Here is an 18,824-nt window from a genome sequence, read left to right as displayed (position 1 = left end):
AAAATTTAGCATAGGTCAATATGTAATTTGTAAACTAATAAGGTCTTAAAAGTGAGGAATTAAGTCTTTTAAATTTAATTATTTATTGTAAAGAGCAGAATAGCATACATAAACAGGTGCCTAAGGAAAACTTGTATTCTAATATGGAACTCTCATGAACACCTTTTTTTTTTTTTTCTTCTAACGGGATGATAGTAGGCCATTTGATTATTTTTATGGCTTTAACTTTACAACAATGAAATATTCGTGAATTTTAAAAAGTATTTTTCTTTATTTGATGCGGGTGGGATACTGGAGAAATGAAAGGTCAAACATCTATTGAGGAATCCATACTTGTCTATATATTGTGTACTTTTATTTCAAGAACTGATTTAAAATTCCTAAAAGGATGCTATAATAAGTTATTATGCCATTTTACAGACTGAATTAAGTAAATTTCAGGGAGGTATGAAACTTGCCTAAGGCTATCCAGCTACCAAGCGGTAGAAGTGAGAATTAAATCCAGGTATACCTATAAAAAAAAATAAAAAAAATAAAAAAAAAAAGAAGGCGAGGGCAGCACCAGGGTATGGGGTTGTTAGTTTTATAGGGGTGAGTAATTTCATACGCTGATGAGTGGGAGGAGTATTCCAGCTATTTTGGGGAAGGGGTGGGGATTTCTAGGAATTGAGCCACCGCCCACTTTTTGACCTTTATGGTCATCCTTGGAACTGTCGTGGCACCTGTGGGTGTGTCGCTTAGCTTGCTGATGTGTTACAATGAGTGTATACTGAGGCTCAAGGTCTAGTGGAAGTAGACTCGTCCGCCATCTTGGACCTATTTTGTTCTAATCAGTTTATGTTGTGTCCTCGGGCTATGTAATTCTTTTAAAGGTTGTGCCCTGCCCCCTTTCCTCCTGTTTCATATTGAATATATAATATTTACCAGAGTATGTTTTAATAATTAATACATGATATATTGTATAATTAATTTATATATCATATATATAATGATATCTATAGGTATTTGTTCCAATAAGTCATTAAAAATAAATGAATATTCTTTTTCTTTCATAAAAAAAAAAAAGAATAAAACAAATAGCTTTTTAAAAAGTGAGGGAATAGTAGAAATGGGATTAATAGCAACTTTAGTAGATCTCTGTCATTATTCATGGTGTTCAGCTTTTGAAACCCTTCCTATGTGTGGGGAATCCACTGACTTGTGAAGCAAAACTCACATCCAACTATACAAGTGAAAAGTGCGAGAGAATTTTTTTCCTTGTTTCTCTTGAATGTAGGGCTCAGGTGCAGGATGTAGGGCAATCAGATGGACACATCTCAATTTTTTAATCTAAAGTAAATGACCAGCTAGGTATGGTAAAAGGGGTCAGCTAACACTTATTTTCCCAAGTTGTCCATGGGTGTTGCTCCATTAACAGCATCCGTTTTTTCAGTATTGATGCTATCAGAGCAACATCACTGGTATCTTTGATGAAAGATTTTTGCAGCATAATTTCAAATACTTTTTTTCCCAAAATGCATGACATCCAAATAGGTTCTCAAGCCCTGCCATAGATTGTTAGTTTCTCAGTATCCTCCTAAGGAAATGCATTTCAGCTAAAACCATTCAGATTTCTGCCTCTTAATGCTTGTACATAAGAACTTTGGTAAACTGGTTTAGGAGATTTTAATTTTAAACAGTTGAAAAATCTACAATAATTTGAAGTATTTTAACTGAGAATTATTCTGGAAATGTGAATTAGTTAAGATTAATCTAGAAACAATTTGTAATCATCACAGAAGCCAAAAGAGGCTTGCGGCAGTGATCCAAGAAGGAAAAAAAAAAAAGACAATATATACAGGCATTTCACAGAAAAAGCAATACAAATTACTTATAAGCATATGAATAGATGTTCAATCTTATTCAAAAATAATAAAATGCAAATTAAAACAACAGTAAGAGAACAGATTGGCAAGTATTATAGGAATGATAACACAAGGGTTAGAAGGGTGTGGGGAAATCTCATCTTCATACATTGCTAGTTAATAAATAAATAAAAGAGTACATTGTTTCAGCTACTTTGGAGATGATTTGGAAATATATTTGCGTGCATGAATGATAATTTTTTGGACTGATACACATAAAACTGTGGTAATAGAAGGAATGGAGTATTTGTGCCAGGAGAGAACTTCAAATTTAATTTCATTATAGTTTCACTGTTTTTATTGTGAATAACAATTATTTTAACAACCAAACTGAAAAAGAAAAAAGGAAAGAAAGAGTTAAGGCCAAACATGAAGAGAAAAACAACTTGAGTAGGGAAAAAGCCTACTGAAAGAAAAGGACAAAATCAAAATATAATTCAAAGAGAAAACTTCCCTGGAAAATGATTAGATATAGGAAGTGAAGAGCAGAGATAAATGAAATGTTATTTAAGTATGTGGAGACTAGGAAATTGAGAAAAATGGGATTATCATAAACCTAATAGAAATTAGAAAAAATAATTGTTTTAATGAATAAAATGAATATAATTTAAAAAATGTGTTGAGGAGTCTTTCAGGATATTCAGCTAGATATCACAACAGATAGTTACAGATTATAGACTAGATCAGTTAAGAGATATCAAGGTTCAGAGATTTAGGAAGTACTCACAAAGGTGGGATGGCAATAACTGCAGGACTGCCAAAGAAGAGAGACCAATAAAGATAAAAAGAAGCACAACCTTGAATCTTGTAACAACTACATTCGGGCAGTGGTAAAACAGGAAGAGTCAGTAAAGAATAAAAGAGAGTAACAGGCTCTGTGTCAAGAGAAGCAGCAGAATGGTATATGTTCATTGGACCCTAGGGATAATACAATTTTAAGAAGATAGTCAGCTGTGTGGATAGTTATAGAGATAGAGGTTCAGACTGAGAAAGGGTCACTTGAATTTGTGATTAGATGGTCAGTTTCAAGTTAAGCAGTGGTAGATACCTGACTGCAAGCATCCCAATGCACGAGACAGTGGAAACAGCAAGAAAAATAGTAGTTTCAAAACTACTTTTTTTTTTTAACATCTTTATTGGCATATGATTGCTTTACAATGGTGTGTTAGTTGAAAGGTTAGTCACAAAAGGAAAGAAAAAGATAATTCAGGGAATTAGAAGAGCTTCAACATATGTACACATCTCTTGTGAAGATATATTGTTTTGTATTCAAATGTTGGTCTTTTTTAACAATAAAGGAAGATGCAGGAAGCCAACATTCAGAAGACAGACTTTAATAGGTGGGAAATATTACTATTGTTTTTTTGTGCAATTGAATCTCGGGGTTCTGAAATGTAAAATCTAGGTATGCTTGACAGTGTGTCCTGGGTGATGCAGTTAAATGGCTTCCCCCACTTTGGGGAAAACCAAAAGTCAAGGGGTGGTAGGGTGTAGGGTCTTCCAGTGGGAGTCATTAGCAAGGAATTATTAAATCTAAAAAATCTCTGCCTTTATAATACATGAACCCTTACTTAAGCTGTGATTGTATCTTCTAGCTTGGTTTCAGTTGTGCAATAAGGAATTAACAGAAGGGTTCTGTGTTTTCTTTTTGGTTAAAACATTACAAGAGCATTACTCTACTGAGTTCTGTGTGTCAGGTATCTACCAGAGATTAACCGTATATAGCTCTCTTGCCTCCAATTGCCTTGCCCAGCAGTATTTAATACCTCATATATCCCTAAAAGGGAGAAGAATTTGAGGAACAATGGTTGGGACTCTGAAGCCTAGACAGCTCTTCTCCACATGAAAAGTCCTCCCTCCATTGCTTTGGAATACCTAGATTTGATTTCATTTATGTTGTTGGCTGGTACATTATAAGATAATAGAAAATCTGAGAAGTTTTATGAGTATAGGGAGATCTAATATGTTTATTAAAATCCCTAAAAAGTCACTAGTAAAAAATTGGAATGTATATGCTGAATATAAGATGACAGTTTTCATTTTTTTAGTCGAAATGATATTTTTCTGTAATTTTTATCTCCAAATGGGTAGGAGAATATTTTTAACCATTTTGAAGACATCAAGAGGTAGTTACCTCATGACCAGAATTGCAGTATATGAGGGTAGCTACTAAAAAATTTGGCACTCAGATTTATTGAGAGTGCATTGACATGTTCCTAATTCAATAAGATACCACCTACAGAGTTGACAGATTTGGTCAGCTTCATCCAAAACTGGGCAGTTCCTTGAAGGAAAAAGTAATCTATCGGATCAGTTACTTGTAGTACAATCAATCAAAAAAACTGGCTATATGCCTGAAATTTTAAATTTTTAATGTTTTCTTTTGGCATTATGCAGGCATAACCACTTTCAATAGCATTTAATACTTATTCAAGATAACAATTTTACTGTTAATTTTACAGTTAATTTTATACTTTATACTTCTTCATCCACTCTCTCCTCACAAAATACAATAACAATCAAATCACATAAGAAGAAGGAGCATTTCATTTTTTTAAAGCATTTCATTTCTAACCAATACGATGACTCTGTATATATGGAAGAGCTATTTAAAATGCCATCTTTATGAATATTCAACTAAATTCAGATTAAGCTTTATCATTAGGACAAGTGAAGCAGAATGCTGACTCTACCATGAAAACACTTTTTAAAAACTACTTTTTTGGGAATGCCATATGTAAAGAGTGAATGTTAACAAGCAGTTGGGCAAAAGTGATATACTTTTTATATCTCTATATTATTCCTGTGTAGTCCTTAAAATGACTGCAGAGAGAAAGCTTTGAATGCTAATTTAGCAGAGACAGGAATACACATTTATATCTATGTCACTTAAAAAGTACATCTTTTTTCCCCTTACAGTGACACATTATAATGATGTCAAGGTCCTGAAAAAAGAGCATGACATTAACAAGATGGAAGGCTAACTTAATGGAAGTTCCATTGATAAAATGCCATCGTCACAAAGCTAGTAATTATTCTTTGGCTATTATACTGTTACCAAAGAAGAAATATATCAGATGCCTGCTCATCTAGGCGTAACTCTAAAAGATCTGAGGCACTGTAAATTGTATATCACTAAACCGTAGAACATTAAAAGCAACTAACTTATTCATTAATTATTATATCTTACTGACTAGAGTCAAGAATTATGACAGACAATTTAATCGTTAAAAACCTCACGCATAGTTACTTGAAAGTGTTGTTTTCTTTTAAAATAAAACACATCCCTAGGTAAAAAGTCGAAGATTCTGCTTCTCATGCACACATTAATAACCATATAGCATTGGATCGGGAAGTTCTTAGTAATCAAATTATGTTTGTGTTTTATTGTAAGTCTCTAGATCCTCATAAGAAGCTTAATGTTATTATGCAGCAAAAAAGTGTTAGGGCTCATCATAATAGCAGATAAATTAGCTTTAATATGACTGTGGTTCAATTAGAGTTGAAATTAAAACTTTAAAATATGTGATTTGAGTTTTTTGTTTTTTTTTTTTTGCGGTACGCGGGCCTCTCACTGCTGTGGCCTCTCCCGTTGCAGAGCACAGGCTCCGGACACGCAGGCTCAGTGGCCATGGCTCACGGGCCTAGCCGCTCTGCGGCATGTGGGATCTTCCCAGACCGGGGCACGAACCCGTGTCCCCTGCATCGGCAGGTGGACTCTCAACCACTGCGCCACCAGGGAAGCCCTGATTTGGGTATTTTTATCTTCATCATATGCATTACCATTATGCAGGTTCTTGTAAACCATCTTTTTGCTGCTCTCTTTTCCGTGGTCACTGAGTTACTAAAGTTAGCTTTTGTGCTGTCACCTACCCTGAGACTTTTCTGTGATTATTACATGCAGTCACGGAGAACACTTACAACTGACTGTGCACTTGTAGAAGCATAGAAACAGAGATTTGCTCAATGCGGTAAAATTTCTTTATGTACCTCATGCCCCTCTCCCTACCCGCATTTAAAATTCACCACTGAGTATCAAACAGTAGGTTACATACAAGAATTTCTAATCATGCACCATAACAAATCATTCCCCCAAGGAAAGGAGCAAAAAAGGCATCAGAATGATCAAATTTACTTAAATCTCTAAACCAAGGATCTCTTCCGTATACACTTTACTCACATTGCTAGTATTCATTCATTCCACAATTATTGATCAACCCCCTATCATACACAGCACGATGTGAAAGGCACAGATACAACTTGTCTTCAATTATTTCTCTGATAAGCAGACTTTGAGTCAAGGGTTTGAGAGAAAGAATATGGCCAAAGCAAGACAGAGAAGGAAGAGAGTCAAGCAAAGCTGTAATTTTAGGTGAAGTCCCAGCCTCAGCCTGTTCCCACGCGTAGGGGCTCTGGAGTGGTTGGTCACCTCTCAGATGAAGGAACTAGGATTTCCTCCCTCGCTCCCTCAATGTTACCAGGAGGATTAGAGTCACTGCCTTCTGGCCTGGCTGCATCAAAAGAAAATAAACTCCCAGGCACTTGTTGCCTCTAGCTGGGCTTGGCAGCTTCAAGCACCCTGACCATCTTCTGAAGGTCACAGCAACACATAAAGGTGCTGGGAATGGGTGCACAGGCTCTCAGGGATCTGGGGGGAGTCACCATGGTGTCAGCTGCACAATTCTAACAAGAAACAGTATTTGTACTAAAATGACTTTATAGTGGGTTTGAATTTAAGAAGCAAGCCAAAAATAAAAAGTTCCATTCTTTGGTGTTTAGAACTGCTGCTGATAGACAAGAACTAATATAAATTGATCACACAAAAGGCAAGCCTATACCCAGTGTTTTACAAATGGATGCTATCTGGCCTATAGCAAACTCAGTTTCGTAGTTGCTAACGCTTGTCCTCAACATCACCCAAATACATTTTCTTTTTTTTCTTATTTCTCCATAAATGTATATGGAAAAGAGCCATTTTGGAACTGTACATGCAAAACCCATATGGCTAAAGGCTGCTAAATGCCTGGAAGATTATCCTGAGAAGTTCTGTAGTTAGTTTTATATTCACTGCACTCAGTGCTAGTTTGATAATTGTAAAATTAAGGAAGAGTAAGTGGAAAGAGATAAAAGGTATTGTAACTACCCCTTAATTAGTATGTTTTAAATGAATCTGAATCTTTGCAATTAGATACCACGTTATTTCAGTTATTTTGTGGGAAATAGATGACAAAAGAAAAAACATTCTCCAGTACTGAGGCATTTCTGTGTGTGTGAAAGCTGTTCAAATAGAAGTTTTATCCAACTGGCTAAGCACCCATCTGCTGGGCAGATGATAATAATTCCGATTAGGTGCAACCACAGCAGATACCCATTGCAAGACATCAAATTATTCATTAGTCTATATGTGTTGGCTTCTGTCCTGATTACATTAAAAATACTGCGGTGTAAAAGACTCCTTAATAAAAGCCCAACATTATTTGTCCTCATGCCAAATAATTCTATTAAGACAGTAAAGTCTTTAAAGAAACGTCTTTCAGGAATTGATACAAGGACATTTACTTTTCTCTTTACATATGGAAAGAGAGAAGAGGCTAAGAGTGACCTTACCAGATGCAAAAACATGCCCTCATTTTCAGAATCATGAGGTAAATTCATTTACCCTATGGAAGTTTCTTATATAGGCTTAAAGTACCACTTGAATTCAGGTTTCGTCGCTATTTATGTACGTGTTTATAGCTATTAGAAAGCAAAAGTTGGCCGGTTCCCTAGCTGCAGCCGCCGTCTCCGTCGCCTGTGCAGGTGCAACGCGGCCGCCTTCCGCCAGCTCGCTCTGGGGAAGGAGAGCGCGCGCCACCGCCGGCGTCCTAGCCCCAGCCTTTCCGCGAGCCCTGAATCCCAGCCGCGCCCGGGGCGGCGAGATCTTGTACCCCACGGAGAAGGTGAGCTGTCTGCGTAAGTTCTGGCCTAAAGCATGCTTCCACTACGAGACCTGCAAGATGACACTCCACATGAAGAACTACAAGGGCTATGAGAAGAAGCCCCGGTGCAATGCACACTACCCCACGGAGTCCTTCACCACGGCGGCGACAGCCCGGAAAAACAACAGAGTGAGCTCCAGAGTCAGGTGCGCTGCTCTGTGCTCCCCCCGCCGCGGCATCCTGCCCAGGCTCACTCCCCATTTACTTAAAGCCTCCTTGAAGCAGAGGGAGAGGGTCCCAGGGCTACAGAACTGGAAGCACAGATCCGGGATGAGGAAGGGAAAGATGCTGCCACCTCCAAGTCCCTTCTCTTGCCTGTTGGGGGCTGTGCTGACCCTTGCCTGGCTTTATTCATCTCTGGGCTTTCTTGTCACCCTTCTGGGTCTCCCCCTCCCATCTTCACCCCGAGTCCACTGACTCAGGCCCCACGGTTGACATCTTTGCATCCTTGTGCCCTGCCGGAGAGGGAGGGGCCTGCAGGCATACTTAGCATCAAGTCCTCACTGCTTGTGAGTTGACTTGGGAATATTTACGCCAAATCAGAGGCTTGAGCCCCTGTCTGACCAGCCCCTTTCCCTCCTTGGCCAGAGCCAACGTGAAGACAGGTGGAGTGTCTTATATCGGGCAATTTGGGGGATGAGGGAGGCAGTGAGGGAACAATTGTGGGAGCCTTGGGACAGGCGCTGGTCCATTTTGTTTCCTCTTGATCTCAAAGCACAATGTGGATTCTGGGACCAAAGGTCAGAGACACATCCTGTTGGAGAACCTGCGGTTGGCAGGGTAGTGAGAGGGCGGGCGGAGGACCTGGGGGAACAAGAAGTAGCCTGTTTTCACTCAGCTTAATTGTCCTTCCAAAACAAGGCAAGCCAGCTGCTGGAATCCTGCTGCCAGCCCTCTGCTCCTCCCATCCCAAAAATAGGGGACCTTTTCTGACACACTCGCAGAGAAAGGAGGGACTGTCACAGTGGTGCTGAGGGACCCAGGGGCTGCTGGCAGTCCTTATTCCTTTCCAGGACCGTCCATCCCTAGAAGAGCACAGAAGCTGAGGGCTGGGCTGAGTCCCTGGTCTTTTCTTACAGTTCACAGAGGTGTTTTAGTCAGTCTAATCCCAGCAAAGAAGATGCAGCAAAGCTAGAATGTGAATATAACTTTAGTGGACCAATAATAAAATGCAAGAAGCCCAATGGTGAGAAAACTGAATTCTCTCAATATTGCTTCCTGTTTTCTTCCTCATATCCCTCCAGGGAAAATTACTATATTGCTTAATTTCTGCCTCCTTCCCCTGACATATGCACTTTTGGGCCTTTTTTTTTCAATAGATGGAAAAAAAATACCACCCCACAGACCTGTATTTTAAAAGAAACAGGAATGACCATGTGAAATGTACCTCTGTTCAAACATTTCATATGTGTGTGTGTGTGTGTGTGTGTGTGTGTGTGTGTGTGTGAAGCTGTCCGCTCATCTTTTTACATGGGGTGTTGTCTTTCCTTGGTCTGTTTTGGTCCCCTCCCTCGTGGGCTTGTGCTTGGGATCAAATCTTTCTAGCCTGTTATGATTTTGAACATTTGACTTGGACCACAAGTGAATCTTTCTCCTGGTGACAAAAAAAAAAAAAGTTTTCTTACAAAGATGAGTGGCAAGACAAAGTATTCGTTACATCCTAGCTGTGTATTAAAAAAGCTGGATTGACTTGAACCCTCTGGCAATCCTCATCATTAATATAGTGAATGATGATGTCTGGGAAAAGTTACCTACAGTCAACCTCTAATGCTTATTTCATTTCAGAGCCAGTAAACTCCATTTTCATGTTTAGCTCACCTGGACAGTAGAATAAAAATCACAGCTTGTTAATGGTGCTATATCATCCATAAACTAAAATTTAAACAGTTGTTTAAGAGAAAATGTGCAGGCCTCCACCCCACCCAATTTGCCTAAGTGCGTGAAAGTGGAGTGACTAATAAAGAGAGCAATTAGACATACAACCTGAACAATGCCATTAGGCTTATTATAGAGTTATTTTGCCACGTTCCTCATTTACATAAAAACAGATCTAAAAGCATCATCACCAAATAATATGAGTGATTATATGCAAATTATAGGGTAGGCAGTAACTGGGCTTACCTCATACTGGGATAGTACAGAAAGCAAGCAAACTAGACCTGGAGGTGAGAGTTCTCCAAGCAGCTCTCGAGCTTAGCAGAAAGCAAATGAACTCACCCTCTCAAAATTACAAATACTTAATTCTTTTATGCAGAACTTCTCTGTAAATACACTTTGCAGAATACCACAGCAGGAAAGTGATTGAGTTTCAGATGTTTTATTCCTTCAGAGATGATATAATTTTTAGGAACATTAAGGTGGTGTAAATAACCTGTCCTTATGTTTATTGATTTATTCCCTTTTAAAACAATTGTTCTGTGCCAGTCATTCTATGTAATTATCACTCAGTCTGTAGTTATGTGTATTTTTCCTCTAAAAAGTAGACATCATCTGAATGAAATAAGTGGCTGAGGCAATATAAAAGAAAGGATATTATTGATAAAAACTTTAAGGTAAACGTATGGGCCACCATGTATTTTTTAATGTATACCAGAATTTTTAATAATTACCAGAATAATTTTGGTAATGGAGCCATTAAAAATTATAGATATTTAAACAGTTTAGACCTACAAAATGACAGTTTCCTATGAGTCAATATAAGTCTTATTTGACATGCTCTCTAGTCAACATGAAGGTAACAAAACTTCCCAGACTTGCTGTTTCTAGGTTTCTTAGTTTTCTAAAACGTTTAGAATATAAACTTAGTGATAGTAATTACCATTATCGTTATTAATATTAGCAATGGTTTCCAGAGTGCTTTACTATGCTAGACACTGACCAAGAGCTTTAAATGAATTGTCTGATTTTACTCATAAAACATCCATGTTAAGAAATTAAATATAAATGGGACAGACCATACAATCAGACCACATGTGCACATACTCTGACCCACCAATGCTGCAGCAACCAGACCAGGAGGCCAAACAACAACTTCTGTAGCAACTGGCTCAGAACCATAAGGACTTGGTAAGTAACTGCCAGTCTCCCTAGATTCTGCCCTGCTTCCAGTTCAGGACCTGTCAGAGAAGGTCAAATAATCTCCCCAAACCAATCACATAATACGCCCTGCTTCTAATTAGTCCCCTCCGGCCTCCCCATGCCAAAGCTTCCCATCAGCGTCTCTGAAGCCGCCTTTTTTTTTTTCACTATAAGGCTTTCCCAGCTGGTTCAGTTGCTCCTATGCAGGACAAATTGAAGAAGGGAGGGACTTCTAGAGCAGGGAGACCCCTTTGGAGGCTATTATAATAATACAGAAGAAAGATGATGAATGCCAAACATAGTAGGGTGATACAGAAGGAAATGATGGTAAGTTGACCCTCAGTTTAGAGCCTAGATAATTTGAAGAATAATGACGTTACTTACAGGATTTAGAGAGACATAAAAAGGAGTCACTTTTTCTGGGAAAATAATAACTTTTTAAAAAGCATAGTGACCATTGAAGTTTCAGCAGTGACCCACTTGAGCTGCAGTGTCCTATAGGCAGTAGGGGGCATGGAGAGAGTGGAAGAGAGACCAGAGTTGAAGTTAAAAATTATAGTTGATTGTTAAAATTTTTTGATTAGGATGACTGATTTCTGCTGAAGAGTAAAGAGCTGAGGGTAACAGACTAAATCCTTAGTGCTCACACAAATGGGAAGCAAAAAAGGAGTCAGTTAAATGACGCAGAGATGATGCAGTCAGGTGTGTGTGTGGGGGGTCTGTGCAGAAATATAGGGCCCCACTTGGCATGGTGTCACCAGCCTAGGGCTACAAAATTGATCTCACGATGCCACAGTCCAAGAGAACAATGACGGACACAACACATCCCAGGTTCCTTTGCCCAGGAATCCCAAACATCTCCAGCCACTGACCCTAATAAAGTCATGGGCCCCAGGTTCTTTCTCCTTTGCCTACACCCTGCTTTGACCCCTCCATGTGGCACCTTGAGGCTTGTGGTGTACTTCTCTAGGACCTGTGAGTAATAATCTTTTTCATTTCAATTTCTCTTGTGGTCTGTTGAACCCTGGCTCACCATGGGGCATCCTGTGCTCCACTTAACAAATGTTAATTTAACAAAGTCATAACACCTGTATAAAACCAAGATTGGTAAAGCTAACTTTTCTTTTTCGATAGGAAAAATAAAAAACTAACCTGTAGACAAACAGGATTGGAAAATATGACTGTAATTACAGATCTAGGTTCAATGTGAGGAAAAAGACAAGGCCAAACAAAACAGAACAAAATGGGGCTTCCCTGGTGGCTCAGTGGTTGAGAGTCCGCTTGCCGATGCAGGGACACGGGTTCGTGCCCCTGTCCAGGAAGATCCCACATGCCGTGGAGCGGCTGGGCCCGTGAGCCATGGCCGCTGAGACTGCGCGTCCAGAGCCTGTGCTCCGCAACGGGAGACGCCACAACAGAGAGAGGCCCGCGTACCGCAAAAAAAAAAAAAAAGTAGAGCCCAAGCAGAGGTCATGTCTCAATTGCCTCACCTTATATTCATCACCCAGCACAAGGTCAGCACTGAAACAAAAGTCCTTAGAATTCTTTTTCGTTTCCAACAATATTATAAATTTCTCTAACAGTATGAAGAAGTAATGATGATCACATTGTTAAAACTCCTGCAGTTGGCTTAGGGCTATTAGAGACACAAACATTTAAAAATCCATTGCAGAAATAATACACAAAGATTCCCTGCATCTGTTTACTGAAGTGTACCTTGAACTTTGATAATGTGTCTGTCTTGAGGATATTATTCACAATGTCATAGGTGTCCTCAAAATGCTTTCACTCCATGGGAGAAATTGTGCTCATATCTTATCAGCAAAAAAAACCCAAACAGTTATTTATCTAAAAAACTAAGAATGTTACATTGACTATGTTTCTTGCTGTCGTTTGACATTTTGGAAATTTAAAGCCGAATTGTTTTGTTATTTGATAGCACATGAGATATCTTAATGATATTAATTTCAGTGTGTTTATCTTTCCTTTATTATTATAATACATTATTCTTCAATTATTATTTTTAGCCTTCCAATTATATATATTTTTGAGCTTCAATTTCTTCAAATTCTTTCCAGAATAAGCTGAAAATAAATTAGCAAATCACAGAGTTTTACCAATAAGATATAATCACCTATTCCTTTCATCCTTTTAGCACATAAACAATGATTTTTCCTTCAAAGACATAGAATATTTATTGGTATAAATAGTTGGGGATAATATGTAATTCTGAACTGTGAGTCTAATTTATAAATTTTCCCATCTTAAATTACCAAGAAGTACAGTGATAACTCCAACTCCAGTGCTCACTGTTCTATCTAAATGCTTCTCTTTCTGCCCCATTCCAACTCCACTCTCACCATAAATCTCATTCTGTAAGTGCATTTCCAGATTGAGTGTTCTCATGTCCAAGCCTTAGATGACCTTATTTATCATAATCTCATCCCACAGCATCTCTGCTAACAAATATAGGTCTGTCCAGTTGTCAATGATGTAGAGTCATTATCTTCCTCAAGCATCTATCAAGTGCCATATCTGTTTCAGCACAAACTGCTTTAAAATAACAATGTCAGAAGGGACTCGTGGAAAGTTAAGAAAATAAAGATCTTTAAGTTTATTATAATTGGTTGAAGTTTGTGCAGGTGATATTCCAAGAACAGTCACCAGGATCTGGAAGAGTTGTAGGGAGTTCAAGTTAACTAATTTTATGCCTCAGAGCACTCAGTAAAAAAGAAAAGGAAAAGAAGGAGTTAGAGGGGGAATCATCTACTTAACTAAGCTTGTATCAAATACTACCCTGCTGGCCATGCTGTCCATTTCTGGAGGTTTGATGTGGTTAATAAATTCACAAGTCAATTCTGACTTCTGGAAACCAAAGCATTCCTCAAATGATCTAATCAAGTCTTACTGATTTTTCTTTCCTTCAAAGAGAGGTTTACAGTAAATTAGGGGTTGGTGGTATGGGAGGAGGATAGATTAAACTGCAGAATTGGGGGAGGGCTGAGAGATGTAGAGAGAGAAATCTGTAATCATCAAATAAATTTGTAAAAATATTCAATCAGAATTATGATGTTAATAATGATATTCATATCTTGGCCTCACATAATTAGCTTTAAAGATAGAGCTCTGATTTAATAGCATTAGTCATTTCCTTTCTTCTGAAGTTGCGGGAATCAGCTACAAATTTAAATTTTTTTAAAAAAAGTCAATAGTAAAAGTGGTCGTTTTTCTGAATATAGCATTTTATACTGTCCATTAAAGATATAAGATTAACTATAAAGAAATGACACTGGCACAGGCAATGAAAAGATAAAGAGGAGTCCTATTAACAGATTGCAATTATTTTAAACCTTTTCATGAAGATTTCACATGTTGACAAAGCAGTAATTATTGAAGCTGTGTGTACAAGGTGAAGTGCATGTGGAGTGGACCAGTTAGAAAGAAATTACAGGTGTGCACGTTATCAGGCCTTGAATTGCTGTGTATCAGGCAGGTCATGGTGCTACATGCATATGTCTCCAAAGCACAGCTGCCTCTCATTTGGATGCTGAACTGGATGCCTCTGTCTCCTGGTTTGCTTTGTCCCTTGCAATGTAACATTAATTCTATTCTTCACTATATTAAGTAGGATTTGTATAAAGTCATAAAAACAAAATGGAATTTCAGTTTTCTTTTATATAAACAAGATGCCCACTGGCTTCAATTTCTTTTTACCTTAAATCAGCTCAGTTGTTGAATTTTTAAGGTATAGCATAACATCAAAGCTAAAATGATTGCAAGAGAATCTATAAACATTCTAACTGCATTTTAACTGAGGTGTCCGTTAAATTCTAACCAACTCATTTCTTACTTTACTTTTCTACCTCTACAGAGTCAATAGAGTGTAGAGCTTAAGAGCTCAGTCTCTGGAGCAGGATGGTTTGGATTTAAATCCCAGCTCCAACACTTACTAGTTGAGTGAAGTGAGGTAAACTATACACCTCACTTTCCTCCTCTGTAAAAAAATAAGGATAAAAAGAGTAGCGTATTATGGTATCCCTATTATTATAGGGATCTTGTAAAGATCTCTAAACACTTGGAAAGATGCCTAGCTAATAAGCTACACTATTTAAATATTTACTGTTGTTATTGCTTTCTGCCAAGATTCATATGTATTTTGAATAAAAATAGTTATGTGATCAGACTTCTCACAATCAATCTATAGCATCATATTTAAGAATAAAAATTACTCTGGACCTCTCTGAATTAAAGGAAACACAACTGAAATATAGTAGGGAGAGAAGCTTTAATTTCTTGAGAAAACCTCAATAGTGCATTAAGTATACCAGTCTTTATATAACTAAGTAAATAAACTAGATAATATAGAAAATCAAAAGAAAGCATGCTTTAATAAATATAAAGCTGTTATTTTTATTATAATATGCTACTCATTTTAATTAGCTATGAGGGTTTAAGATTTTAAATGACTTGAGTTCAGATTATATATTTAGTATTATTTTTCATAAAAAGCCATGTCATATGTCCCGGGAATTCATTTATCTAATTATGATTTATTTTGTTTAATATGGTCATAATGAGATGGCACTGTATTTCCCATTTTAAGTTATTTTTTACATATGATCTATGATAGTATGTAGCCAACATTTTGTTTTTAGTATATTGAGAAATCTCACACATGATTGTAAAAATAGTCCATTAAATTATATTTAATATTTTACAGAAGTAGGTATTTGAGAATATCAATTATTTATCAAGAGTATTCCAATTCTCAAATAATGTGTAATAAATCACCCAAATATAGCAGTATCATACAAAAATACATTCTGTGAGTCAGGAGTTCAGCAAAGACTCAGTGGGTTGACTTATCTCTGCTCTACAATGTTTGGGACCTTAGCTGCAAACTGAAACACCTGGGGATGTCTGGTGTCTCAGATAACTGGAGATGAGTGTCACCTGGAGGCTTTTTCACTAACATGTCTGATGCCTGTGCTGCCATAACATGGAGGTGGGCTCAGCTGAGACTGTTGACTGTAATACCTCCCCCTTCCTCCATGTGACTGAGGTTTTTCAAAGCAGCTGGGGGAATTCTGAGAGGAAGCATCCCCAAAGGGAAAAATGAGGATTCCAAAAGACTGAAGCAGGACTGCAAGACTTCCTCTTACCTAGCCTTGGAAAGCATGCTGCATCACTTTTTTCACCACTTTCTACTGCTATAACTGAGTTAGGAAAGCCATACCAGATGCAAGGGGAAGGTGATTTGAGTTTACCACTTGATGGGGGAGTGGCAGAGTCACATGGCAAAAGGACCTGTGTGATTGTTGATATTGGTGCAGCCACTTTTGGACAAACCGATCCTGCTACAGGGATCATGTGACTTATAGGATTAGTAGGTCAGTTTTAGGTTAAGCAATGTATACAAAAATTTAAAGTGCATACACAAAAATAACAAGCTTAATAAATTTAAAAAAAAACAATTTACTCCTTATCTACAAGTAGAAAACATTTTCAGAAGGCTTCTCTTTTTTAAAAAAAAAATATTAATTTATTTTTGGCTGCTTTGGGTCTTAGTTGCCACACGCCGGATATTTCATTGTGGCACGTGGGCTCTTCATTGCAGCATGTGGGTTTCTCTCTAGTTGTGGCACGTGGGCTTAGTTGCCCCGTGGCTTGTGGGATCTTAGTTACCCAACCAGGGATCGAACCCACGTCCCCTGCATTAGAAGATGGATTCTTAACCATTGGACCACCAGGGAAGTCCCCAGAAGGCTTCTCTTAAGAACTCAAAGTTATAAAACCTAAGGTCCATTCATGACTTATTATAAGTAAATGATATCTCTAAAACAGAAGCCTCTGTAAAAATATTTTAAGTGCAGTAAAAGTTGCTAAAACTATGAATTAAGCTATCTTTTATAAACCATTTTGATGTGCAAAAAATGTTATCATATATGAATTATGATTAGTTCCAAATCACTTCTATTTAAATGAGCATGATAGCATCAGTGATCTCTGGAAACTTAATATGTTGGAGGGGTAGATTTATAAACAGATAAATATAATATAGAACCAGGCATTTTAAAATATGTTATCTGAATACTTTGAAAAGAAGGAAAAAATGAAAATTGGCAGAAAACTGTGACAAAAATGCATATATTAATAGCTATAAAAGTCTTCAGTATTTTTTATTAGCCTGTCAGTTATATATAAATGTACATTTATATAGGATATGTACTTACACTTCATTATCACAGAAAAAATGGATGATATTGGGTAAAAATTAAAGATTTTTTCTTCTTTAGAAAGACTAATACTGAATATCAATTTTGTATGAGATTTGAATCATTTTAAATAGTAATGAAGAAAACAATGAAAAAACTATTTAAAAAGTTTTTGAGCATCTACTTACTAGTTGCTGAGGATATAAAGATGAATGATGTCTCCTATTTATATGACAGAAATGAAGTGATTTGCTTCGTTTATCAGAGATTAAAAACAAAATCTAAATGAGCATTGGGCCCAACTCCTTCTCCACTTTTGTTTTCTCAGAAGAAAAATGAAAGGTACACATTTTAATCCATAACTGCAGCTAATAGCCAAAGGTTCCTGAAAGAAGGAAAATAACTGTGCAAGAGAGATATTTTCCTTTTTCTCGTTTGAAGTTCATTTTTCCATGTTTCTGAAGTACACATATTCCTGAGATAATTTCCAAACAGCCATGTTCTGGATATCAACATTTTAGCAACGTCTACAATCTCAATCAAATGTTGATATCTCCACTATTGATCCATTTTTTTGTTATTTTCCTATCCTATGGCATAATAAAATCGTGTATTCAAGAGAGATTCTGGGGAAAAAAACAAATAAAACCTCAAACCAACTTTGTTATAATTCTTCCCAATGAAGGCACTCTAAGAGCAATGGCATATTTTTCCTAATTGTTTTTTATGTAATCCGTTTATAATCATTAATCTGCTCTGGTTATATTTCACAGGATTTTCTTTTAAAAGTAGCAAATGGATCTTGGTGTCTAAAATGGGTGTTAATGATGGACTGATACAATGGAATACTGGAAAGGACTCTCCCAGTGCTGTCTCATTAACCAGATGACCTCCAGACATTGTCAGTGCAACCCAGCCGAGGTGATTGATCACCAGAGAACAGAGGTTAGTAACTCTCCCCCAGGTATTAATGTATAGCATCTTCACTTACCCTCCTCTCAGGCTTTTCCAGTAAAAGATTGATTTATTATGCAGCTTCAATGGGGATTTGTCAAACTCTTAATTAAGGAATCCTATATTGCCACAAGTAAATCAATGACACTTTCTGGTACCTGAAAACATTACTGTGTGTGCAGGTACTGTTTGGTAACAGCAAAATATGTTCAGATATCAGTGAAGCAGAGATGGCCCAATGGAAGGCAAAAACAACACATCCATTCTTTGACAGATGCTGTTGTAAAGTAAAATGCTTTTCTGTTGTTTCCTGGAAAAATCAACACAGTTCAAAACTCTGGGACTTGTAAAAGGAAGCACAGAAGGCAGAGGTGAAATGAGTAAGGAAGAAACATACTTTAAAGACTGAATGTTTGAGATATATATATAAAGAAAATGATAGGGAAAGAAATCCTAAAGCCTGACTGTTTTGACTACCTGTCCTATTTAAATGTCCCCAGGGATCTAGCCAGTAGCAGGTGCTTTGTTGATTTCATGACATATATTATGATGGGAATTCAATAATCAATGGTGTGTCTTATGATAATGACTAGAATTATTTGCCAAACCATATACCAAACAATGTAGACTTAAATGAATGTAAATAGTGCAAACTAAAGACACTAAAGTCTCCTAACCAAACGAAACATATAAAC

This window comes from Orcinus orca, chromosome 4, assembly GCF_937001465.1.
Source record: "Orcinus orca chromosome 4, mOrcOrc1.1, whole genome shotgun sequence".
Lineage (NCBI taxonomy): Eukaryota > Metazoa > Chordata > Mammalia > Artiodactyla > Delphinidae > Orcinus > Orcinus orca.
This window is presented reverse-complemented; position numbering follows the sequence as displayed.